Source organism: Hemicordylus capensis, chromosome 1, assembly GCF_027244095.1.
Source record: "Hemicordylus capensis ecotype Gifberg chromosome 1, rHemCap1.1.pri, whole genome shotgun sequence".
Taxonomy (NCBI): domain Eukaryota; kingdom Metazoa; phylum Chordata; class Lepidosauria; order Squamata; family Cordylidae; genus Hemicordylus; species Hemicordylus capensis.
Window position 1 is genome coordinate 204,270,811 of NC_069657.1, and position 26,682 is coordinate 204,297,492.

Sequence of the window (26,682 nt, forward strand, 5' to 3'; positions counted from 1 at the left end):
ATGAGCGACCATGCCGGTGGCAGCAGTGAGGAAGGGCCCGGTCAACTGTCGCTGCTCCTGTGGGGGCATCTCTGGAGATAGGGGGCTGCAGCTTGGCTAATAGGCGCCACAACGCTGCAGCCACGACCAAGAGGTGTGAGGGGAATGGAAGCAATGGGATTGAGGACGAGGAGCAGGAGTGCAGTACAGATGCTCTGCGTGGGTTAAGCTAGTAGCTATATAAACGACCTCCCCACATGATTGTGTGTGCTTTATAGTAAGGTCATGAGTGGTTACATTGTGATAAAATGCTACTCTTCTGTATCCACCCATCATTATCATTATTAATAATTTATATTAATATAATTATATTGTTATTATTTACAAGGTGCCATTAATCTGCACAAGAACATAGCCCTTCTGGATTACACCAAGGCCTATTTAGCCCAGAATCCTGTTTCCCACAATAGCCAACCAGTTGTATCTGGAAGTCCACAAGCAGGAGAAGAAAGCACACTCACTTTCAGGGCTGCCCTTCAGTTGGTATTCAGCAGTGCACTACCTATGCACTTGGAGCTAGTAAACAGCCATCAAGACTAATATTAGAACAGCCCTGCTGGATCAGGCCCAAGGCCTATCTAGCCGAGCATCCTGTTTCACACAGTGGCCTACCAGATGCCTCTGAGAATCCCACAAGCAAGAGGTGATGGCATGCCCTCTCCCCTGCTGTTGCTCCCCTGCAACTGGTATTTAGAGGCATCTTGCCTCTGAGGCTGGAGATGGCCTATAGCCATCAGACTAGGAACCACTGATAGACCTGCCCTCCATGAATTTGTCTAAGCCCCTTTTAAAGTCATCCAAGCTGGTGGCCATCACCACATCCCATGGCAGAGAATGCCATAGATTAATCATGTGCTGTGTAAAAAAGTATTTCCTTTTATTGGTCCCAAATTCCCTGGACATCAGTTTCATGGGATGCCCCCTGGTTCTAGTGTTTGGAGAGAGGGAGAAAAATTTCTCTCTGTCCATTCTATCTATTCCATGCATAGTTTTATGCACCTCTATCATGTCTCCCCATAGATACCTCTTTTCTAATCTAAAGAGCCTCACATGCTGTAGTCTTAAGGAAGGTGCTCGTAAGAAAGGTACTCCAGGCATCTGATCATCTTGGTTGCCCTCTTCTGCACCTTTTCCAGTTCTACAATGTCCTTCTTAAGATAAAGAGACCACATTACTCCAATGTGGCCACACCATACTCAAATGTGGCCACACCATAGATTTGTAGAAGGGCATTATAATATCAGCATTTTTTATATTCAATTCCCTACCTAATGTTTCCTACCATGGAATTGGCCTCTTCCACAGCTGCCGCACATTGAGTCAGAACATTCAATGACTTGTCCACCATGACCCTAAGACATCTCTCCTGGTCAGTAACTGACAGAAGACCACATCAGTGTATATGTAAAGTTGGGGTTTTTTGCCTCAATATGCACTTTATACTTGCTTACATTGGACCACATTTGCCATTTTGTCACCCACTCAGTTTGCAGAGATCCCTTTGGAGTTCTTCACAATATATTTTGGATTTCACTACCATATATCATATAGTGTCATCTGCAAATTGGGCCACTTTGCTGCTTACCCAAACTTTTAGATCATTTATGAACAAGTTAGAGCACTGGTGCCCCAGTACAGATCCCTGGGGAACTCCAGTTCTTATTTCCTTCCATTGTGAAAACTGCCCATTTATTCCTACTCTCTGTTTCCTCTCCTTCAACCAGTTACCAATCCACACATGATTGTCCCCTTATCTGTCCCCTTATCCCATGACTGCTAAATTTACTCAAGAGCCTTTCGTATGGAACTTTGTCAAAAGCTTTTTGGAAGTCCAAGTGTACTATGTCAACCAGATCACCTTTATCTGCATGCCTGTTGACACTCTCAAAGAGGTTAGTAACTCCAAAAGGTTAATGAGGCAAGACTTGCCCTTGCAGAAGCCATGCTGGCTCTTCTGCAGTAAGGCCTGTTCTTCTATATTTTTAACAATTATGTCCTTAAGTATGCTTTCCATCAATCTACCCAGCACAGAAGTTAAGCTAACCAGTCTGCAGTTTCCCATATCCCCCCTAGATACCTTTTGAAAATTGGAATTACATTAGCTACTTTCCAGTCCTCTGGTAAAGAGCCTGATTGTAGGGACAAGTTACATATTTTTGCTATAAGATCAGCAATTTGATTTCTTTCAGAACTCTTGGGTGGATGCCATCTGGCCCTGGTGATTTGTTAATTTTTAGTTTTTCAAGACAGTTTAGAACAGGGATTCTCAACATTGGGTCCCTAGATGTTATTGGACTTCAACTCCCATAATCCCCAGCCCCAGTGGCCTTTGGTTGGGATTATGGGAGCTGAAGTCCAATAACAACTGGAGACCCGACGTTGAGAATCCCTGGTTTAGAACATCCTCTCTCATCACCTCAAATTGGACCAGTTCTTCAGCCTTCAAGCTGAGAAGCTCAGTTCCAGAGTAAGTATATGGTCAGTATCCTCCACCATGAAGACAGATGCAAAGAACTCGTTCAGCTTCTCTGCAATCTCCATATCCTCCTTAATAAGCCTTTTCACACCCTTATCAGCTAAGGGGCCAACTGCCTCCCTGGCAGGTTTTCTGCTTCTGATACATTTAAAGAAGATTTTATCCCCCTTGACACTTCTCTAGTGATATGCTCCTTAAACTCTATTTTTGCATCCCTTATTGTCTCCTTGCATTTCTTTTGCCAGAGTTTATGTTCCTTCCTGTTCTCTTCATTTGGGCAGGACTTCCATTTTCTGAAGGAAGTCTTCTTCCCTTTTGTAGCTTTGCTGACTCTACTTGTTAGCTATGCTTGCATCCTCTTGAACTTGGTGGTACCTTTCCTCCTCCTTTGTATACATTCCAACTGAGCTTCTCTTACTGTGGCTTTAAATAAGTTCCATGTTTTCTAGAGTGATTTGACCCTCCTAACTTCCCCTTTCAGCTTCCTTTTTACCAATCCACTCATTTTTGAGAAGTTTCCTATTTTGAAGTCCAATACATAATATATGTGGAATTGGCTCACACTATGGTCACTATTCCCCAATGGCTCTACAACTCTGACATCTCACACCAGGTCCTGGGCACCACTCAGGATTAAGTCCAAGGTTGCCTTCTCTCTGATTGATCCTGCAACCAACTGTTCTAAGGCACAATCATTTAGCATGTCTAGAAATGTGCCTCTCTGTCAATACCCTCACGTTAATTTGCCCAGTCTACATGAGGGTAGTTGAAGTCACCCATTATTATATCTCTGTCTCTCTTTGATGCCTCACTAATCTGCTTCTCCAGGTCACTGTCAGCATTTTGATCCAGAGGGCAATTGCATGTCCCTAGTAACACGTTTCCTTTCAATGACCCATGATTCTGTGGAGCAAACCAGTCCTCCTAGGTTTTCTAGTCTGTTAGATTCTATCCCATCTTTAATATACAGTGTGACACTACCCCCAATCCACTTGTTCCTGTCCTTTCTGTTGAGTGTGTTGGAGTTTGCTATCTCCCTTACTGTTGTTTGATTTTTTTGACCAGCTGCCATGTGTTTCCATCTGCTTTACTCCTGGTTCTACTTTGTCCCCTTCCTTGTTTATATAAAAGGTTTCCACCCTTGCATCTTAGGTGTATTTGCTTGCCAAATCAGAAACCTGTTCTGGTTGGTAACTCCTCAGGCATAGTTTTAAAAGCTATTCTGAGACCTTTTTTATTTTAAGTGACAACGGTGTGGTTCCATGTTGGTTCAAGTGAATCCTGCCCCTTTTGTACAGGCTTTGCTTGCCCTAAAATGTATCCCACTACCTAACAAATCAAAATCCCTCTTCCCGGCAACATCATCTCATCCACTCATTGAGACCCCTCAGCTCTGCTGTCTCATTGGCTCTTCATGTGGAACATCTTCAGAGAATACTACCCTAGGGGTCCTGGATTTCAGTATGCTTCCTTGAAGCTTAAATTTGGCTTCCAGGACCTCCCAAATGCATTTCCCAACATTGTTGGTGCCAATGTGCACCACGACAGCTGACTCCTCCCCAGGACTGCCTAACAGCCTATCTAGATGCTCTGTGATGTCTGCAGCCTTTGAACAAGGCAGGCAGGTCACTGTGCGGTCTACATGTAGGTCACAAACCCATTTCTCTATGTCTCTGATGATCAAATCACCCACTGGAGGCCTGTTGGATGCCTCAACCCCCCAGAGGAATATCCTCTGTGTGAGAGGATATGAGCGCATCACCCAACGAAGGGGTCCCTTCTAAGGGAGCATTCCGCTCTTCCTCAGTCTGTCTTTCCTCTTTCCCTGAGACATTCATTCTCCATGACAGCAGAGTAGCTGTCAAATTGGGAGTGGGATGCCTCTATCACATCCCTGAGGGTCTCATTTACACACCTCTCTGCCTCCCTGAGCTTCTCCAGGCAGCCACTTTGGCTTCAAGAGAACAAATTTGTTCCCTGAGAGCCAGTAGCTCTTTGCACCAAGCACACACCCACAGTTTCTTCCCCTAGGGGAGATAGTCATACATGCAATATTCACTGCAACACACTGGGAAGCACCCCCTACCCTGCTGCCATTCTGCCTTCATAACTGGTTTTATTGGTTATTTACAATATATAGCACTTGTTTACTTGAAAGTTAAGTCTTAGTTGCAGTTGTCAGCTAATTGAAGGTTTTAGCTCTGTCCTCCAAGAAAATAACAAAAATTGGGGTAGTATTCACCTTATCCTCATGCTAGGCATCTCCTTTGTGATAAAAGGGGGCCACTTCTGTGCTTCCCTGCTAAATTCCATGTGAAACTCCTTTTATATCTGTTAGCAAACTCCTGTTCACAAAGCTCCGGGTAGCAAACCTCCCCTGGTCTGAGCCTTGTCTTTTCAAGAGCTGCTTCCAAACTGAGCCACCTCAAGAATTTGTCCCCTCCCATAAGCTGTGTGACTTATCCCACCCACTGTCACTCTAGGCACAACTGAAACTGAAACTGCCTTGTCAAAAGAAACCCCTAGCCCACCAGAAATCAAACCCCAGAAAAGACTAGACCTAAGAAACGTACTTGTTCTTTCTACCTTGTTTTCTTGTATGTTTGCTTGCTTGCTTCTTTAAGAAATAAAACAAAAGCTTGCTGCCTCCCCTGGTCTGAGCCTTGTCTTCTCAAAAGCTGCTTCCAAACTCAGCTTAACTAGTAGCCATTGATAAAAGTGCCCTACATTAATTTGACTATCTGCCCTACATTAATAGCCATCTGAGCTACTGGCCATCATCACATCTTTTGGCACCAAATTCTATAGATGCATTATGCACTACATTAAAAAATGTTTCCTTTTGTCTATCCTAAACTTCCTGCCAGTCTTTTTCATTGAATGACCCCTAGTTCTAGTGTTGAGAGAAAGAAAAACTTCTTTCTGTCCACTATCTCCACACTGTCATTTCATAAGCTTCAGTCCTGTCCCAACACAGTTGCTTTTTTTCTAAGCTTTAAAAAGCCCCAGATGCTGTAGTCTTTCCTAAGAAAGGTACTTCATTTCCCTGATCATTTTGGTTGCTCTCCACTACATCTTTTCCAGCCCTGTAATATCCTTTTTGAGATGCAGCAGCCAGAACTCTACACACGTGGCTGCAAGATAGATTCGTATAAGAGTATTATAATATTAGCAGTTTTATTTTTAGTCTCTTTCCTAATGATCCTGAGCATGGAATTTGCCTTTTTCATAGTTTCCTGTACACTTGATTGACAATTTCATTGAGCTATCCAACATGACCCCAAGATCTGCATAATCATGGAGAGGGGGGAACATCTGAACTGCCCCTCACTATGTGGTTTAAATGCTGCTTAGAATGGTATTTAAACTGCACTGTAAGGGTTGAATTGGATATTCCCATCCCCTGTGATTATGTGTCAGCAGGACTGTGTTGGAGGCAGGACATGCATGCACATGTACCTCATCACATCATTTAGTTGGGCACTATTGTCCAAACTGGCCCACTATCCTCAGTGTAAGGTATAAGAAGCACTGGTTTGGTTTATATACCAATGATTTAAAAAAAACACAAAAAACAATAATCAGAGATGCAGCACTAAAGGACAGCACTCTTATTCACCTCTGTTTCTTCCTATGTCCTTGCCAGTTTTTAAGAGAATACAGTTTTGCTAGAACCATAAAATCCAGTATTGGGCTTAATCCTTGCCCTTTCCCCCTGAGGTTTCTCTGAACAATATGTTCCCAGCGGTGCTTAGCAGGCTGTGCTTCATGTTGCTTCCCAGTCTTAGAATTCATCATCTTAAGATTTATCTGTGTAATCCATTACTCTCTGCTTTGTAATAAAACAAATGTATGTAAAGAAGACTAAACTAATGACAATGGGTACAGAAACCAACCTCAGAATTGATAATGAAGACAATGAAGTGGTGGATAGCTTCTGCCTTTTGGATCGACCATCAACAGTAAAGGATCCAGCAGTCAAGAAATATGCTGCAGACTAGTACTTGGTAGGGTTGCAATGAAGGCCTTTGAAAGGATATTTAGATGCCGTGACATGTCTATACCTACAAAGATTAGAATAGTTCAGACAATGGTTTTCCCCGTGACACTCTATAGATGTGAAAGTTGGACTTTGAAGAAGCAAGATAGAAAAAGTATTGATTGACACTTTTGAACTTTGGTGCTGGAGAAGACTTTTGAGGATACCATGGACAGCCAGGAAAACAAACAAATGGATCATAGAACAAATTGATCCAGAATTTTCACTTGAGACACAAATGACCAGGCTCAAACTTTCATACTTTGGACACATTATGCAAAGACCAAGTTCCCTTGAGAAGTCCATAATGCTGGAGAAGGAAAGAGAAGAAGAGGATGACCAGCAGCAAGGTGAATGGACTCGATTATGACAGCAATGAATGCACCACTGAGAGACCTTAAAGGCCAAGTTGAAGACAGATCATCCTGGAGAGAATCTATCTATGTGGTGACTAAGAGTCGACACTGACTTGAAGTTGGCGGCACCTAATCATTCAATTAACAAAAGCAACAAAGTAGATATTAATAATAAATTTTCCTCATTCTGCAAAAAAACCCATGAAATTTTTATGACCCCAGTAAATACTATGCCAAACCTACAACTGTGACTATTTTTAAATCCTCTAGTTGATGTGTGCAAAATGTCATGGATGGATACTTTTGATTTGTTGAAAACATTCCTTATCTTAACTGTACAGTATACTGGCATGATTGTGCCAGTATAATATGAATGACACTTTCCTGTGCTACAATCCTGTAGTTTATCTCTGCTGTAGAACTGTTGGAACATACATTGCAGGATGGTTACTGTTATAGCATTTTTTACAAGAATTGTTCACAACTGTTAACGCAAATTATTTTTTGGCAAATATGTATATTCATGCTGGCCATTGGCAGTTTAAACATTACATTAAAATACAATCAGAGACACAACCTACACCTCATTTTACCCTCCCCACACCCTCCTATACATAGGGGTTTCCTGCCACTGACCCTCCTCTCCCTGTTGGCAACAGTCCCATGAGCAGAAAGCTGAATTCATGGGACAGCTACAGGCACTTAATCGTATGAGCAGGAGACCAACTGGATTGGGCTGTGTGTGGCCTAACATTCCTGTGACTTCAAATAATACCAATCCTCCAGTATAAGCATGTCAATATACTTTCCCTTGGGCACTGGTACTCCTGAAGCAGTGCCAGTAAACGACAACTGAACTGGGACATACCATTGCAGTTAAATGCTTTACTGAATGCTAAGTGCTGGCATTCTTGTCTGAGACTCATGTTTAAAATATGCAAGTTGTCAACACTGAGATTAATTGGTACGTTTTCATAAGATGTCAGTCTGTAACTTCCTGGTGAAAGCTGCTATGTTATTCCAAGGCACAACAAACCTTTCATATTAAAAACCTAAGGAGGTAGCTAGTCCCTCTTTAAATAAGGAGGATTAATAATGACATTTAAACACACAGTAGGGGGAATTCTGTTTCCATAAAAGTCAGTAGGACACTTGCCAGTGACATTAATGGACTACTGATTTCTGTTAGAGGTTGTTGATTTTTACCCACAATAGGTACAAACAGCAGAGCACTAAGGAATGAGCACACACTCCAGTTACAGAGTAGGTAGCAGAGGATGGTTTGGATATTGCAGAGAAAACACATGGAGATCCTTGTATGACTAAACACTAAATATTTATTGGTTAGATACACTTAGATAGGAAAGACCTATCTCTAATCTAAAGGACTACATAATGGATAGGTAAGGAGAGAGAGAGATGTTTCCATCTGCTCTCTAGGAGGAAAGGAAGGATTGTGACTCAGCACAGGAAGTGCTGCAGAGTCAGTTCAGGGGTCATAGAGTAGGGACAGATAGGGAGACCCTGACTGACTGTCTCTACTCCCAATGCCCCTAGTGGTCATTAGGACAGTTGGTGCAAAAGGTCGATGCACTGGAAGTTCATCTCCAACAGTTTCACCCCAAGTCAATATCCAGTGTTTTAAAGAGTCACATCTACCTGACAGTTTTCCATCCGCAAGTACTATGATGAATGTAGCATTCATTGCGTATAACATTTGACTCCCTATAAAGGGAACCACAGTATTAAACCATACAACTTGGGTTTTATAAACATATTAGCTTAACCCACGCAGAGCATCTGTGCGCTAGTACTTGATTGCTCCCCTCACCCCCTGCAAAAGCCCCCCTCACCTCAGAGATCTCTCCACCCTCAACCGAGCTGCACTCCTGCTCCTCATGCTCAATCCCATTGCTTCCATCCCCCTCACCCCTCTTGGTTGTGGCTGCAGCATTGTGGCGCCTATTAGCAAAGCTGCAGCCCCCATCCCCAGAGACACCCTCCACCCCCACCTGAGCCCCGTTCCTGCTCCTCCCCACAGGAGCAGCAACAGTTGACCGGGCCCTTTCTCACTGCTGCCACCGGCATGGTCGCTCATTCCCCTCAGGCTGCTGACAGGCCCAGGCCTGTCCCTTGCCTGCCTGCCTCCCTCTGCCAATGGCCTCGGTAGCCCCAAACAGCAGCAGTGGTTGATTGGACCCTTCCTTGCTGCCACCACCATGGCCGCTCATTTCCCTCAGGCTGCGGACATGCTCAAGCCTGCCCCTTGCCCTTCCTTCTTTCTCTCTTCTCCTTCCTTCTCTCTCTCTATCCCTCCCTTTCTCCCCCCCCTTCCTGAGTTAACAGATCTTGTTCATCTTATTTAATTGACACAGCAGCAGCCTCTTTCTCCTGAAGGGGCTCTTTCCTCCCTCAGAACCCCTCTCTTCGCAGACCCCGGCCCACTATATGAGAGAGAGAGAGAGATTCCTCTCCTTTACAATCAAGAACATCTTCTGATCAGTAACAGTTGCATTCCAACTGACCTTAACCATCACAGGTTCATCCTCCCTATCTGCATATGGAATCCCCACTGCCCAATCACCAGGGTGCCACAGGCTCCTCCTTCCTGTCTACATATGGAATCCCCACTGCCCAATCACCATGGTGCTTCTGCTCTCACAGGCTCCTCCTCACTATCTGCATATGGAATCCCCACTGCCCAATCACCATGGTACCACAGGCTCTTCCTCCCTATCTGCATATGGAATCCCCACTGCCCAATCACCACGGCGCATCTGTTCACAAACTCTCGTGAGAGCTGCCACACATGGGATTAGCCACGGGCCACTGGCCATGGGTATGCCTTAGAGAATTAAATATATAGATTCCTCTCCCACTGTTAATTGATTGGGCATGGTATAGCCTCTAACTAAAATAATTTCTTTCTCACTTTTCCTTCTTTTTTGCAAATGTAACTTCTTAGGTGCTATGGTGTGGTCTGAAGGAACATGATAGATAGATAGATAGATAGATAGATAGATAGATAGATAGATAGATAGATAGATATTATCTGGAAGAAGAAAGAAGGCAGGAAATACAGACAGACAGACAGACATTTTTGTTTTAAGCTCATAAGAGATACTGGAATATTCTCATAACTAAGGAAGAATTTTTGTCTGTATGCTTCTTGATGCATACAGCACCTTCAGTGTACAGGGGCACTTTATAAAGAGCCAGAATTGTGTAGTGGACAGATTGTTGGAACTGGATGATGAATGGTAATTTCCTTTTCAGCCATGAAGCTCACTTGGTGACCTTGGGCCAACAACTCTTTCAACCTAATCTATCCCACAGTGTTGTGAGAATAAAATGGGATAAACTCATACACATGGCTCCTTGGAGCAAGGAGAAGATATCCCTGTAAGTATGGATGTATGCATGTATATATGTATCAATCATTAAATTTTTATACTGCCTTTCATTAAAACAACCCAAAGGTGGTTTACAAAACATTTAAAACAATATAAGTCTATAAGAGTTACACAGTAAAAATATTAAATTAGAATACAAAAATACAAATCTAATTAAAAGTTTTCAGAACATACAAAATATGACCATAAAATAGAGAGCAGTGACAACAAAACAACACACATATAAAAGCCTGGGTTAAAAGCCAAGATTTCACTTGCTTTCTTCACATAATCATTAACATGATAAGAGCAAAGCATCTATTAAATTAATTCTCCTGGGTGTGCCTTGGAATGTGCATCCCAGAGCCCATCTGATTGGCTGGGCGGCGGACATGCCTGATTGGCTGAGGCGCACCCAGGAGGATTGATTGCCACCACCGTGGCCTGGCCGTGGAGGCCAGAGGTGGCGGGCCCGGCCCTGCCGTGGAAGCAAGGCCCAGGAGAGGGGAAAGAAACGGGGGGAGAGGTGGCTGGGCCCGGAAGCAGAGACTGGGGCAGAACGTGGGGAGAGAGGTAACCGCCGGCCCCAAAGAGCGCACAGATGCTCTGTGCGGAGTCGGCTAGAGCTTTAGAAATGCAACTAGGAAGCTGCCATGCCAAGTTCTAACCCAGATGCAAAGAGTGGAAAAACCAGTTTTCAGGCAGCAAGGTCTTTGAAAGTCATAGTTACAAAACCTCTGTGTATACTCCAGTTAACTTTTTGGAATGATATTAGTCTGCTTGTTTTCGCTAGTTAAAAAAGAGGTTTCACACACAAACTGTTATAACGCACACCATGCATGTGTTGGAAAAAAGGGAGGCATGGCGTCCGCCTTCTCTCAGAAGCCAGTGCCATTGGCTAGAAGGAAAGCATGGAAGCTAGCAGTGGGTACCTGCACAAAAAGAAAACCCAAGAGCAGAGGGGAGGGGAGGGGAGGGGCTGCTTCCTTAATGCCACAAGTCTAATTCAAAGTGGCTTTGTTCATCGGATACTCCAAAAGCTGAAAGCCCTGTCTGGGAAAGCTCTGGGAGAAGCTGTGACCAAAGCGGACCACTAGCCTCTCCTGACCAGGTCTCTGTAATGCACACCAGGTCAGCTCCTTCATCCATAATCAAGTCTTGGATGAGATCTCAGGCTTACTGTATTTTGGACTGATCTGGCATTACAAAGTAATAAGATGAGATTCTGTGGGTTGTTGGCACTGCTCTCCAAAATCAAAGAGGTGGTAGGCCTGCTGGAAGGGGAAGGGAAATATCAGTCTGCTCTGAAGTGTCACAAACCCAGAAACTGAAAATCAAAGGCAACTATTCAGTGCTTAACAACATGCCCTGTAGGGAAGTTGACACTATAAGTGAATTCATTAAAAGCAACACCAGGCATGATTTTGGTTTGCTTTCCTTGAAACAACCTGTTAAATACATATTTCAATATTTGTAAGGAAAAACACTTATAATACATACAAATTTAAGCAACAGCTCATTTACAGTTTTTCAGCTCATCACTCTACTATGCATTAATATATTTTATGTTGATGAATGTGGGGGAAAAGCAATTGCAATAGTGCTCTTGCAGCTAAATGGCATATTTAGGCCATGGTAATAGGCATATTAAATCCAGTCACTATAACACAATTTTATAGATAGAGAGATAGAGATAGAGATATATAAATCTGAGAAAGATTGGGGAATAATGAGGTTACCTGAGAAGATAACAGTTTAGAATGGAAGAAGGTTGCCAAAAGCTTTAACCTGAAGCCCTACCCAGACAGTGGGGCTATTCCCATGATCAGGCGAAATCAGATATCAGAAAAGGAGCCTAGCCCGATTTCGCCTGACCGTGGGAGCCACCGGGCTCGCAGGCGAGCCCGGTGGCTTCCAGGCGGTTAACCCGCCAAACTACCCCTCCCCTTAAACCAAGTTTGTGAAGCGAGCACTCCGCAAACCCGTTTTTTCTAATCATGAGTTGCAGCGCGGCTCCGCACCGCAGCAACTCAGGAGTAGACTCCCCAACCAGGAGACTTAAAAGCAGCCTCCCAGCTTGGGGGTCTCTCCAGTATGCCCTGTGCGCTCGCACAGGGAATACTGGAGCTTCCGGGGGTCACATGGCCCCCAATCCTCCCAGCCCCCACCGGCTCCATAACGGAGCCAGCAGTCGTGTGGGTGGCTGATCCAGCCGCCCAGGGCTACCGCCTTGATCGTCTGAGCAGAGAGCGGGCTTAGCCTGCTCTCCCCACAAACCCTCTAGAGGATCTTCTCACGGATTGTGATAAGAGCCTCATTATGTTGTTCATGTGTATAGATGTCTGTATGCTTGTACATGTTTTTGTATGAATAACTGTTCTTGGCATTCATTTTAAAAGTGAACCTGGGTACAGGCTCTTCAAATGCATGCATGGTACAGATAGGAAGTATACTGCTGTACCTATGTTCAGCATAACAATGTGTGAACAGAGGCGCTCTAACCTCCAGACCTTGGGGCCCTGGTCCCTGGCCTCCAAGGTCCAGGGGGCCTCCAAATGTCTGGGGGGCCTCCTGCAGCCACCCCACACCCACCCCACTGTTGCCCTGTTGCACAGAACCTCCGGCGTTGTTGTTGTTTTATTTCAGCAGCTCCGTGGCCAAGGGGTGGCTGCAGGTGGGGGGAGTTCAGCCGAGAAGTTCCCCCTGCCGGCAGTGGCTGGAGCAAGTGCTGGGCCTGTCCATTCAGCCCAGAGGCTCTTGCTAACTGCGAGGCGTGCCTGCGCAGTTGAGAGAGGCCGTTGCAAGCACATGATGTCATGGGGTGTGCCTCCTCTCCTGGAGAGGAGAGCTGGTCTTGTGGTAGCAAGCATGACTTGTCCCCTTAGCTAAGCAGGGTCTGCCCTGGTTGGATATGAATGGGAGACTTGATGCGCGAGCACTGTAAGATATTCCCCTTAAGGAATGGAGCTGCTCAGGGAAGAGCATCTAGGTTTCAAGTTCCCTCCCTGGCATCTCCAAGATAGGGCTGAGAGAGATTCCTGCCTGCAACCTTGGAGAAGCTGCTGCCAGTCTGTGTCGACATTACTGAGCTAGATGGACCTATGGTCTGATTCAGTATATGGCAGCTTCCTATGTTCCTATGTTCCTAACTGTGCAGGCACACCTTGCAGTTAGCAAATGCCACTGGGCCAAATGGTCAGGCCCAGCGCTCGCTTTGGCCACCACTGAGGGAGTGGGGGGGAGGAGACTGCTCGGCTCACCCCCTGACAGCCACCCCTTGGCCATGTGGCAGCTGAAATTTTAAAAACCCAGGGGTTCAGGGCAGGGGTGGGGATGGAGAAAACACAGCTCATGCTGCTAGGAACTGAAATGTACTATATGGAAGGCAAACTGTCCAGTGAATTTGTCTTCAATAACCCAAACATCAAAGGAACGTGTGGTTGCAGAGAAAGCTTTAACATTTGAAATCTAAGGACTATTTCCATGACTTTTTAGCACCACAATACTTTTCTCTCAGGTAATCACTTTGTGTGTCGTATTCAGGTCCTTTGGCTTTATAAAATATGGACAGAAGCCCCCAAAAATAGGTTTCGGGGGTGTCATGGCAGGGGTCGTCCAGGCTCCAGAATAACCTAGGTGTGCCCCTGTGTGTGAATAACTGTGTCTGTGTACAGATTTGTACCTGTGTATACTGAACACTCATCTAAGTGTTCAACGTAATGTCTGGATAAGACTTAGGGGATCTCAAGTTTCATCCACCCTAGCTTCATCCACCCTTGGTTTGAGAAAGTGGGAGGGGTTTCTGCAGACAGTGTTGAGCATGCCTGCATGCTTGTGTTGTTGTACAAATGTGATTCAAACTGGGCCCATATAACAGCAGAGACTTGTAAGCATGAAGTTTAGGTTGGTAAATCAAGGGATTACTCTCAAGGGACACCATCTACCAACTTGCTGATCAGAGTATTCTTTTACATGCATTGTTACTATCAGAGTTGTGTGCAATAAATTCTTCTGTTGATATCCCTAGCAGTACTACCTCATAATACAATTTCTTATCAATCAAACTAGTTTAAAAGGCAGTTCTCAATACATTATTCTCCATGAAGGAAAATACAGGCTGAAATACATTAAATCTTTCAGAAAATTTGTAAAAATTTCACCCAAATATTTTGCCAAGATCCAATTTAGTTTGTTTGATCTCGTAATTGTTATTTCTTTTGACATCAACAAATATTTGTCAGCCTTCCAAAGTCAATTGCATTGGCTAGAGGAGGTGAAAAATATTATTAACTGTGAAAAAAGAGAAGATAATTGAAAGGCTTACTTGTCGTTTGCAAATGCCTTCCAAATATTCATTAAACATTTAAGCAACTAAATTTGCAGAATATGTTCCTGACATTGGCACTGGTTCTGCAGTTTTTCTCTCATCAGATGGAAGTGCTGTAAGTTATGTGGCGTGCATTCATGCATAAACAATATCATTTTCATAAATTAAAACCTCCCCTGCAGAAGGAACATCTGTGCCTGCCTTTGAATAAAAGATGGTGGCATCTGAGTTGCCCCTTGACTGACTATAAGAATGTAAAAAAAATACTTATATTTGGAATGAAAGCATTTAACCAAAAATGAAAGATGGGGGCAGATTGTTCACATTTCTTTCAGAAATTGTCACTTCACTTTTCCCCATTCTGAACTAACTCTCTGGAACAAGATAGCAAAGAGTACAAACTTTGATGTTTACTGTTGCTTTTCATCCAAGTTTTAAATGAGGGGGCAGGTCTTCTAACAACATTTGTATAATAAATGAACAATTAAGTTTTACATATAATGTATTACTATTTCTGCTACTATTCTTGATATACTGCTTTTCAACAAAAACATTATCAGAGTGCTTTACACAGAAAAAACAAGAAGATGGTTCCCTGTCCCCAGGGCCGGATTAAGGGCAATTGATGCCCTAAGCACAGCCCAACAATGGTGCCCCCCTTGGCCCCCTCCAATGTGCGGCAGCTGTAAAAAAAGGCCAATTCCATGCTAGGGATCATTAGGAAGGGGATTGGGAAAAAAACTGCTAATATTATAATGCCCTTATACAAAACGATGGTGCGACCACACTTGGAGTACTGCGTACAATTCTGGTCACCACATCTAAAAAAGGACATTATAGAACTGGAAAAGGTACAGAAGAGGGCAACCAAGATGATCAGGGGCCCAGAGCACCTTTCTTATGAGGCAAGACTACAACACTTGGGGCTTTTTAGTTTAGAAAAAAGGCGACTACGGGGAGACATGAAAGAGGTCTATAAAATCATGCATGGTGTGGACAAAGTGGATAGAGAGAAAGTCTTTTCCCTCTCACACAACACTAGAACCAGGGGTCGTCCCATGAAATTGATTGCCAGGAAATCTAGGACCAACAAAAGGAAGTACTTTTTCACACAACGCATAATCAACTTTTGGAATTCTTTTCCACAAGATGTGGTGACAGCCAACAACCTGGATGGCTTTAAGAGGGGCTTGGATAACTTCATGGAGGAGAGGTCTAGCAACGGCTACTAGTTGGAGGGCTAAAGGCCACCTCCAGCCTCAAAGGCAGGATGCCTCTGAGTACCAGTTGCAGGGGAGTAACAGCAGGAGAGGGGGCATGCCCTCAACTCCTGCCTGTAGGCTTCCAGTGGCATCTGGTGGGCCACTGTGTGTAACAGGATGCTGGACTAGATGGGCCTTGGGCCTGATCCAGCAGGGCTCTTCTTATGTTCTTATGTTCAGTGAAAGAGTTAATGGCATGATAGCTAGAGGGAAAACTCTGTGGTGCCCCCCTTCCCTTGATGCCCTAAGCACATGCTTGTTTTGCCTTATGGTTAATCCAGGGCTGCCTGTCCCCAAGTGGTCATAATCTAAAAAGAAACACAAAGGTAGACACCAGCAACAGCTAGTGGAGAGATGATGTGCTAGGGTTGAATAGGGACAGTTGCTCTCTCCCTGATTAATATAGAGAATCACCACCTTAAAAAGTAAATAGCTCTTTTTTCAGGTAGCAGGTATTAATAATAGACAGGTAGGCTGCTATTAAAGAACTATTTTGATTGCACCCAAGAGCTTGGATCTGGCCTGTGCAATTTTTATCATTTTCTAGAAGAACAAACCCTCATGTGGCATCACAAACTGCTTTTGAAAGTATCCATAGTTTCAAAAATGGCTTGCCATTCCAAATGGAAGATGGACAGAGAGTTTGACTAGTGTCTCAGTTGCTAGAGATCTCTTTGGCACGTGAGATTAGTTTGTGGTTCTTTGGAATCCAGATACAGACTTGACTAACAGACAATGTGCTGGTTCACATGATCAGTAATAATGTTAGATTATTGGTAAATTTGAGGTACATGAGGTGCATGTGCTCCCACGGTGCATGTCATGTGAACTCAGAAATTTTTTTATCAGTCCCAGATCCATGCTGTGACTGACCGATATTTAATCACGATTTTTAATCTTAGTGAATTTGGCCGGTTGACCCTGGTTAAATGTCAGCCAGTTGTGGCATAGATCTGGCATCAGTGAAAATGTCTGAGTTCACATGTCATTTGCCATGGGTCCACACGTGGCTCAGGATTATACTGATGTAACATTATACTGATTGTGTGAACCAGCTCAGTGAAAAAGTGAACTTGGTTGAAGTGAGGTCTCCCCCCCACCCTCCGCTGAGCTTTTTATTGGATACTTTTGAACATAACACAAAACATGAAAACAAAATAGACAATACAATTTTTAACTTCCATATAGTAAATAATTTCACCTTTGGCAGAAATACTTCAATACAGATTCCCCCAAAATTTATTTTAATATTTCTGGTCTGGTATAATTTCCCCTACACTGAAATCTGACGGATGACTTCTAATCAAAATGCTAAAAGGTTTCAAAATGCTAAAAGATGAATTTCACTCATTCATCTACATATATAATTCTCTAAGGCATACCCATTAGGGATGTGCATGGAACCAGTTCAAAGAACTGGCAATTCCGCTGATTGGACAGCAGGGGATGTCTAGCTCAGGGGATGTCTAGCTTTAAGAGTGGGGGAGGGTGCACTTACCTCTCCCACCACTTTCCCCCTGCCAGCATCCATTTTTTAAAAAGCCCATTGGGGTGGCAATGTACGTCCCTGCCGCCCTATTGCCCCCATTTTCCAGATATGACTGGAAGTCTCTGATGCGCCTGCACACGCCGGCATGGGCACATGCATGTCTCATGTCAGAGACTTCTGGTCATATCCGGAAAATGGGGGCAATGGGGCAGCAGGGAGGTATGCTGCCGCCCAGATGGGCTTTTAAAAAAAACAGACGCCAGTGGGGGGAAAGCAGCAGGAGGGGTAAGTGCACCCTCCTGGGCTCTTAAAGCAGTACCCCCACCTGTTTTGTGCTTCCCTGCCGCAGTTCCATGACATCCCTAGAACCCATGGCTAATCCCATGTGTAGGAACTCTCACAAGAGTGCACAAGCAGAAGCACCTGATTGGGCAGTGGGGATTCCATATGCAGATAGGGGGGAGGAGCCTGTAATGGTTAAGGTCAGTTGGAATGCAACTGATACTGATCAGAAGATGTTCTTGATTGTAGAGGAGAGGAATCTATATATATAAAAGGATAGTGGGCAGGAGTCTGCGAAGAGAGGGGTTGTGAGGGACTGAGGAGCCCCTTCAGGAGAAGGAGGCTGCTGTTGTGTATATTAGATGTGGAAACAAGATGAACAAGGTCTGTTAACTCAGGAATGGAGAGAGAGAGAAAGAGAGAGAGAGAGAGAAAGAAAGAAAGAAAGAAAGAAAGAAAGAAAGAAAGAAAGAAAGAAAGAAAGAAAGGAGGGAGGGAGGGAGGGAGGGAGGTAGGGGAAGAAAGACAGAAGGGATGAGTGAGTGGAGGAGAGAGAAAGAGAGAAAAAGAAGGGAGAGGAAGAGAGAAAGAAGGAAGGGAAAGGGAAAGGCCCAAGCCTGTCAGTGGCCGGAGAGGAACAAGTGGCCATGGCAGCAGCAGCTGCAAGGAAAGGCCCAGTCAACCACTGCTGCTGTTTGGGGCTACCGAGACCATTGGCAGAAGGAGGCAGGCAGGCAAGGGATGGGCCCAGGCCTGTCAGCGGCCTATGGGGAACAAGCAGTCATGGCGGTGGCAGCAGCAACGAAGGGCCCGGTCAACCACCACTGCTGCTTCTCCTGTGGGGCAGGGCTCAGGTGAGGAGATCTCTGGGAATAGGGGGCTGAAACTTTGCCAATAGGTGCCAGCAATGCTGCAGCCACAACCAAGAGGGGTGAGGGGGATGGAAGCAACCAGATGGAGGAAGAGGAGCAGGTGTGTGGCTCAGGTGAGGGTGGAGAGATCTCTGAGGTGATGGGGGGGCTGTTGCAGGGGGTGAGGGGAGCAATCAAGTACTAGCATGCAGATGCTCTGCGTGGGTGAAGCTAGTTTTTAGAATAATTTTCATGTAGTGAAAAACCTATTAGGATGGTCTGCCCAAGAAAGTTATTTGATCTAATAGGATTCCAAGAACCCTTGGAAGGATTTAGTGTTGACTGTGCCGGTGGTTCTGTTGATGCCCTGATGAAGAACTGGTACAGCAAACTAACCAGGGCAGTACATGATCACTCCTAAGCGTCCTCTCCGACTTGCTTCAAAACTGTCTCCTTGATATACAGAAGAACTACGGGAGCTGAAGAAGCATGTTAGATAACTGGAGCTCACGTGGAGAAAGATTCAAATCTGAAAGATTACAACATAGAGCGCATTTGAAGACCTATGCTCAGGCAATGCATGTGGCAAAGAAGTAATTCTTTTCTGCCCATATTGCATCCACAAGCTCATGCACAGTGGAGTTGTTTAGGATTGTGAGGGACTAGTACATGCCCTTCTTCCCTTGAATCAGAACCATCGATTACACACTGTGATGTTTTAAATGAGTTTTTGGTGGATAAAATCTCTTGTTTTCAGGCTGACTTAGCTACAGACCCCACAATTATAGCAGATTTGCCTTAGGTGGCGCAGCGGGGAAATGATTGACTAACAAGCAGAAGGTTGCTGGTTCCAATCCCCTTTAAGGATGAACACCCCTCTGATTGGATGCATCTAATAATAATAATAATAATAATAATAATAATAATAATAATTTGATTTCTATACCGCCCTTCCAAAAATGGCTCAGGGCGGTTTACAAAGAGAAATAACAAACAAATAAGATGTCTCCCTGTCCCCAAAGGGCTCACATTCTAAAAAGAAACATAAGACACACACCAGCAACAGTCACTGGAAGTACTGTGCTGGGGGTGGATGGGGCCACTTACTCTCCCCCTGCTAAATAAAGAGAATCACCACGGTAAAAGGTGCCTCTTTGCCCAGTTAGCAGGGATCTAATTACTGAAAAGCTAAAATCATATGTTCTGTCAATGGAATATCTTCTCCCTCTGGGCTATGATAACGCTATGGTGATCCCTAAGAGGTGTATTATTGATAAAGAACGCCTGTCAGGTTTAAGCCAGGCACCAAGCCTCGTAAGACTTGGAGCCACCAAGCCCTCACAAAAACCAGCTAAATACCTGTATGATCTGATATATCCAGCAGCACACAGGAGAGTTCAGACATTGGCTCGACTGGATGTGCTGCCCTCTGCAGTACTAGAGGGTAGGTACAGGAGAGTTCCCTCTTTGGAGAGACTGTGCCCTTGTGGAAGTGGGTCTATGTGCTTCTGTATTGTTCTTTCTTCTGCGAGCTGCATTCCAAATATATTGCTCCTCTTATTCTTAGATACCTTGACAATTCGGAAGAATTTTATAAACTTATTTCTTTCGGATAAACACACTTATGTCTCACATTCAGTAGCCAAGTTCTGTACAGCTGCAATTAAAATTTGTTCATGGTGTGTCTGAAACGGTCAATTTTAATTGTCCCTCCTTTTTCTTTTAATTTTGTTTTATCCTATATATTTTTATCTCAATCTTCCATGTAACTAATTTTTTATATGTATCTGCATGTATGTGTTTATATTGATATCAACCCTCGGGGTAGATTTATTTGATCTATATTTGATCAAAGATTGCAATAAATTGAACTGAACTCAGGAGGAGGCAATGGTAAACTCCTCCTGTATTCTACCAAAGAAAAGCTGTGGCCACCAGGAGTCAAAATCGACTTGACGGCACACTTTACGTTTACCTTTAATGCGAAAGTGTCCAACAACGGTATGTGGTTAGGCGGGATCAGTTTCATTTTGTGACTCTTTATTATATGGATAAACTGCTCGGAATGGAGTGGCTTACCATCTGTTCTCTTGACCATTGTCTGGCATGGCTTGTACTATCCGGCAGCATGGCGATTGTTGTAGAAGGCCTGGTAGAGATTATAAACGCTTCTCTGAGTTAGGGCAGGATACCTTCATGAAGGCAATTATTAAGGAGTCAATTATTAGACCACTTCTGAAGAAACCTGCTTTGGATCCATCAGTTAAGCAAATATAGGCCAACTTTCCATGGTTGGGCAAGGTAATTGAGAGGGCAGTGGCAGACAGTCTTGGAGGAAACTGATTATCTAAACCCATTTCAAACTGGTTTCCAGGTGGGCTATGAGGTAGAGACTGTCTTGGTCGGCCTGACGGATGATCTCCAATGGGGAATTGATAGAGGAAGTGTGAGTCTGTTGGTCCTTTTGGCTCTCTTGGCAGTTGGCAGCTTTTGATACTATCAACCATTGTATCCTTCTGGAATGTCTGAGGGAGCTGAGAGTGGGAAGCACTGCTTTACAGTGGTTCTGTTCCTACCTCTTTGGCAGATTCCAGATAATGTCACTTGGAGACTGTTGCTCTTCAAAATGTGAACTCTTATATGTTGTCCCTCAGGGCTCCATACTATCTCCAATGCTCTTTAACATCTACATGAAAACACTAGGAGAGATCATCAGGAGATTTGGTGCATGGTGTTATCAGTATGTTGATGACATCCAATCTAGTTCTCCATGTCAACATCATCAGGAGAAGGCATAACCTCCCTAAATGCCTGCCTGAAAGCAGTGATGGGCTGGATAAGGGATAAACTGAGACTGAATCTAAATAAGATGGAGGTACTTATTGTGCAGAGTTGAAACTTGGAAGGCAATTTTGATCTGCCAGTTCTAGACAGGGTCACACTTCCCCAGAAGGACCAGGTACACAGTATGGAAGTGCTTCTGGATCCAAACCTCTCCCAGGTTGAGGGGGTGGCTAGGGATGTGCGGAACTGGTCCGGCAGTTCAGTCCAAGGGTTCGTGGGTTCGTGAACCATACCACACACACACACCCTGATTCCGTTGGACCAGAACTGGATCGCTGGGTCCGGTCCAGCTAGTCCGTGAACTTTTTTTAAAAAAAATCTAAATCTGAAGCAAGTATCTGTAGCCCCTTCAGGGGGCTTGCTATAGCCGTGGGGGTGTGTCTGTGTGTGTGTGTCCATGTGAGTTCCCTCTCCCCCTGCGGGCCTTCCTTATCACCACTGCGGCCGGGTAAGTGAAGCCTTTTTGGCCCTTTTGGGTGTCGGTAAGAGTGCGTGGCTGCCGCGCATGTGCAAATTACCTCTGGCGGCCGCTCACTCTTATGGAGGCCTGAAAGGGCCAAAAAGGCTTCACTTACCTGGCCGTGGCGGTGATGAGGAAGGCCGGCGGCGGGAGAGGGAACCCACACAGACCGCCCCCCCCCCCCGTGGCTACATCAAGCCCCCCCCCCCCCACAAAGGGGCTGCAGGTACTTGCTTCACGTTTAGATATTTTTTTTTAAAGTTCACAGACTGGTCCGGGACCGGACCGGGGGGTGGGTGGGTTCGATGGGGGCCGGACCGAACTGGCCCAGTTCTGTTCAAGGCCGGTCCGGCCTCGAACCAAACTGGACCAGATGGTTCCGTGCACATCCCTAGTGGTGGCCAGAGGTGCTTTCTATCAGCTTTGGCTGATATGCCAGCTGTATCTGTTTCTTGAAATAAACCACCTCAAAACAGTAGTACATGTGCTGCTAACCTCCAGGCCTGACTATTGCAATGCACTCTATGTGGGCTGCCTTTGTATGTAGTCCAAAAGCTGCAGTTGGTACAGAATGTGGCAGCCAGGTTGGTCTTTGAGTCATCTTGGAGAGACCATATTGGAACCGCCCAGAGAACTTGTGTTTTGGGCGGTATTAAAATGTGATAGATAGATAGATAGATAGATAGATAGATAGATAGATAGATAGATACTACTGAAGAGCTACACTGGCTGGCAATACGTTTCTGAGCAAAATACAAGGTGCTGGTTATAACCTATAAAGCCTTAAACAGCTTAAGCCCTGGGTATTTAAAAGATCATTTTCTTCACCATGAGCCCCATTGCCCATTGAGATCCACCGGAGAGGTTTGTCTGCAGTTGCCACCAACTTCTCTGGTGTCTACACAGGGACAGGCCTTCTCTGTTGCTGGTCTGAGACTCTGGAATGTGTTCCTTGCTAAAATAAGAGACTCCACATCTCTGACAACTTTAAAGAAGTCAAGTCATTAAAGACACATTTTTTCAGCCAAGCTTTTTTACTAGACTTGTGGCTTTAAATTGTTTAAAGGTCTTTATGTCTGTTTTAATTTGTCTTATGTTGTTGTAAACTGCCCAGAGACAGGAATTTGGGGTGGTGTACAAATATAATAAATAAAATACAATAATGAAAAAATAAAAAATAGTTGTAGTAACAAGTTCTAACAGGATACAATGCTTATAACTACTTTGTTCTTGTCAGTTATTAGATCATGCAGATTGGTTTTTATTTGACCTCTACCAATAATCCTGAAAAATTAAGAACACAAAATGAAAGAATTGTGTGCTACATCTTCAAGAAATTTGTATCATAAAGTAGAACATAGGAAGCTGCTTTATCAGATCCTTGGTTGATCTAGCTCAATATATTCTGCACTGACTGGCAGCAGCTCCAAGGTTTCAAGCAGGAGTCTTCCCCAGCCCTACTTGGAGATGCTAAAGATTGAACCTGGGACCTTCTGTATGCAACACAGATGCTCTACTATTGAGGTACAGCCCCAACTGGTAGACCTGAGATCATAGCTTTTGCTCTAGACCTGGGTCTAGTTTTCTATGCAAACGGTTTGTGGGGCCCACAGTGTGAATACACGGCAGCAAGTGCACAGAGGAGTACATCTGCTGTACTCGAATTCTTTCACACTAATGGAGAACATTACATTTCAGCAGCGGTTCGGGTGTATCAGGCTAAAATACTGGCACAAATGTTCTACGGGGTTCAGATCTGTCCCACCTGTAATTTTAAGCCCTTAGAAGTGGTGCAATCTGGATCTCTTTGTGCCATTTTTCAAGTCCCCAGATGTGTATTGGATGCTATCATGTGTTTAGAAACAGGGTTGACCAGAGTTGAGGCACAGGCGTGGCTTCGTACATTTAACTACTGGCTTGAATTATATGCCTGCCCCCAGGGCCTTGCCCCCTTGGTTCTGAAAGATGGGTTTCATTCATCCTGGTGCAAGAGCCTCTATGACTATTTGGGAAGATACAGCTTCTCACCACAATATTTATTGGCTTTGGGGCCAAAGAAATTATTAAACAACGTGTGGCAGATATGGAGAAGCAATTGGATTTACATTGGTTATCACCAGTAGCACTTTAGGTGGTTTTTCAAACTGCTCCCAGCCAGCTGCATACCTCATCCACTTGACCACCTTAAACCAGAGGAGAGCCTTTCCCAGGTGCAGTTTAATGCCTTGCCTTCTGTCATTTTGGATGGCAGATTCAAGAGGATACTGCTAAGGAACCGGTTATGTCCATGTGGTTCAGTTGACATTGAGTCTGTCTTACATGTTCTTTTACACTGTGCCTATTATAGGGGCATTCATACTTCAAACAATGTTTTAAAAATAGGGCTGGTCAGTCAGGGGCAAGTGTCTGCATCTTGTCTGCACAACCTTGCCAATGAAGCACCCATAAGTGCTGCACAGGAGGAGTGGAGGTCTGACCCTCTCCCTCTCATGCTGGGTTTTTGTTTGTTTTTTGCCTTTCTTCTTTTTTCTGCTAAACCTGCTGCTTGTTCCTAATTTTGCCCTTGCAGAAAATTGCATTTTTGCAGGTGAATTTCAACCTTAGGGGAGTGGTTTTCAATGGGAAAACAATGATGCAGGGGATGGTGTAGTTCTCATACAGATCAGGGCCCCCATGCCATGGCTACCTCTAAATTTTAAAAAGGATGGGAGAGATGATTACGTGTTTAACGTCTTGCCTGGTTTGACTCCCCTGCTCCCTATTTGTAATATGGAAATACTATTACCAGTCTAGCTTACAGAAAGTTGTTATTTTTTTACAAGTTTCTTCTTAGATCTTTGCTGACTAGATATGTGCAGCTGCAAAATCCATGGCTTGTTGGGGACCTTCAAGCAACCTTGATTCCTGCAACCTGAGGCTTGGGATACACGACTGTCCTTGCTTCTTTTTCACCTCCCATGACAATGACCTTGAGTGAGCCCAGCAGGTGATGCTGGCTTGATTGAACTGACTCCATCAGTTGTGGGTGCTGTAGGTCAGCCAGATACACTCACAAAAAAACAGTGAGCTGGCAGTGGCAATTTATACAAGGTAAAACCTAGGTACTGTGGACTCCAGTACACAGGAATACACATGCACCTACCCATAGACACCCAAATCATTCTCATACATACCACCCACTGCAAGTATGCCATTCAGATAGTCTTAAGCAACTTACAGTGGACATAGATTACACTAACTCCCCACCACCACCCGCAAACGTGCCCATTCACATTTAAAGCACACCCAGCTCCTTTCTCCTTCAACAGGTTGTGGAAGCAATATTACGGTGTTTCCTCTTTCCTCAGGTTGTCCACAACACATTTTGGTCAAAGCATATAAATATTATTCAGCACTCTCTCATGGAAGTCAGTGAGGCTGAAATTATAGATCCCCTGCTAACTTGGCAAAGAGGCACCTTTTAATGTGGTGATTCTCTTTATTTAGCAGCAGGGGGAGAGTAACTGGCCCTATCCAGCACAGTACCTCCAGTGACTGTTCCTGGTGTCTATATTATGTTTCTTTTTAGACTGTGAGCCCTTTGGGGAAAGGGATCCATCTTATATATTTATTATTTCTCTGTGTAAACTGCCCTGAGCCATTTTTGGAAAGGCGGTATAGAAACTGAATAAATAATAATAAATAAATAAATAAATAAATATTGTGATTGTCTATTTCGTCTGTGTCCACTCTACTTCTGAGGATCTAGATGTTTGCTTTCCACTTTGTTTAAATCAAGATTGGGGGTGCTATAAGACACAAAGGTAGCTTTGCAAATATGTATGCTTTTTGTGATATACATTCTGAATGAAAATCCTGAATTAATTAATTTAATTAATGATTTGGGAGGAAAGAGGATTGGTGCTCAAACAGGCATGTAGAGCAGGACCTGATCCCAGAATGTCTTGATGTCCATAAAGCAGGGGTGCACAACTCAAATGCCTCAGTGGGCCGGAACCAATGATGACCTGGTGTGTGGGGGCCAAGGTGACTAGCTTTCTCTCAATCAGAGCCTTAAAGTATATACACACAATGTTTTATGGTTTTTGTTGTTGTTGTTGTTGTTGTTTTATGTGAATTGCCCTGATCCATTCTGGAGTGGGTGGTATATAAATGAAATAAATAAAAAATAAATAAACCTATAAGGCAAAGAACCAGGAATCACCAGCAACTTGCTAGTTTCTAATAATAGTAGAAAGAGCAGAGGGACACACTGGGTACCTAGAACTAAAGTTGGGCAAGAAAAGCAGTCAGCAAATAAACAGCCCAAGAAATAAATGTCTGGAATTCTAGGACCTCTGTGCTGCCTGGAAAGAAGTAAACATCTCCTCTGCACTTTTGCATAAAGTGCTGGTGTCTCCATGATCAACACCCTCACTTGTAAGAACTCATATCTCACTAACAGTACTGTAAGGACCAACACAAAGCTACTAATAATTGGAACCATTTTGCTCTGAGGAGGAAAGAGACAGAGCCTGGAAGCTTTTCACACTGAGCTTTTGATGCCCTTTAATTTGCATTTCCTCTGGAATGGAGGTGGTGTGTTCACATATCGGCAAGATTTACCCTGAAGTCCCTGCGAGTATTGGGGAGCAGTTCACACACAATTCAGGTTTTTCACTGTGCGTCACAGTGTAGCCCGGTTTAAATCCAGGGTTTAAAAATCCACTATTTGTGGCGGTTTGGGGGGACAACTTCGAGTGTGCAGTAAAGGCTCCGTGTTTAACTCGAGGTAGAACCTGCTGTGCGTAAAAGTCCCAGGGAAGCTCCCCCCACCCAGCTCCCCCCATTCCCAGCTGAAGTGGTCCCTAACCCTGCCCAGCCCA

The 26,682-nt window shown here is 44.3% G+C and overlaps 1 long non-coding RNA gene across 2 annotated transcripts; it reads left to right on the forward strand.

Annotated features, from left to right (window-relative positions):
* The first annotated feature begins 9,567 nt into the window (after window positions 1-9,567).
* On the forward strand, window positions 9,568-25,442 carry LOC128333915 (uncharacterized). Of its 2 annotated transcripts, XR_008311118.1 has the most exons (4): window positions 9,568-9,749; window positions 10,187-10,312; window positions 23,055-23,341; window positions 24,640-25,442. It is a non-coding gene; the product is annotated as an uncharacterized LOC128333915 (long non-coding RNA). The 2 variants fall into 2 exon arrangements; XR_008311117.1 differs by having other exon boundaries at window positions 9,568-10,312.
* Window positions 25,443-26,682: the final 1,240 nt, after the last annotated feature.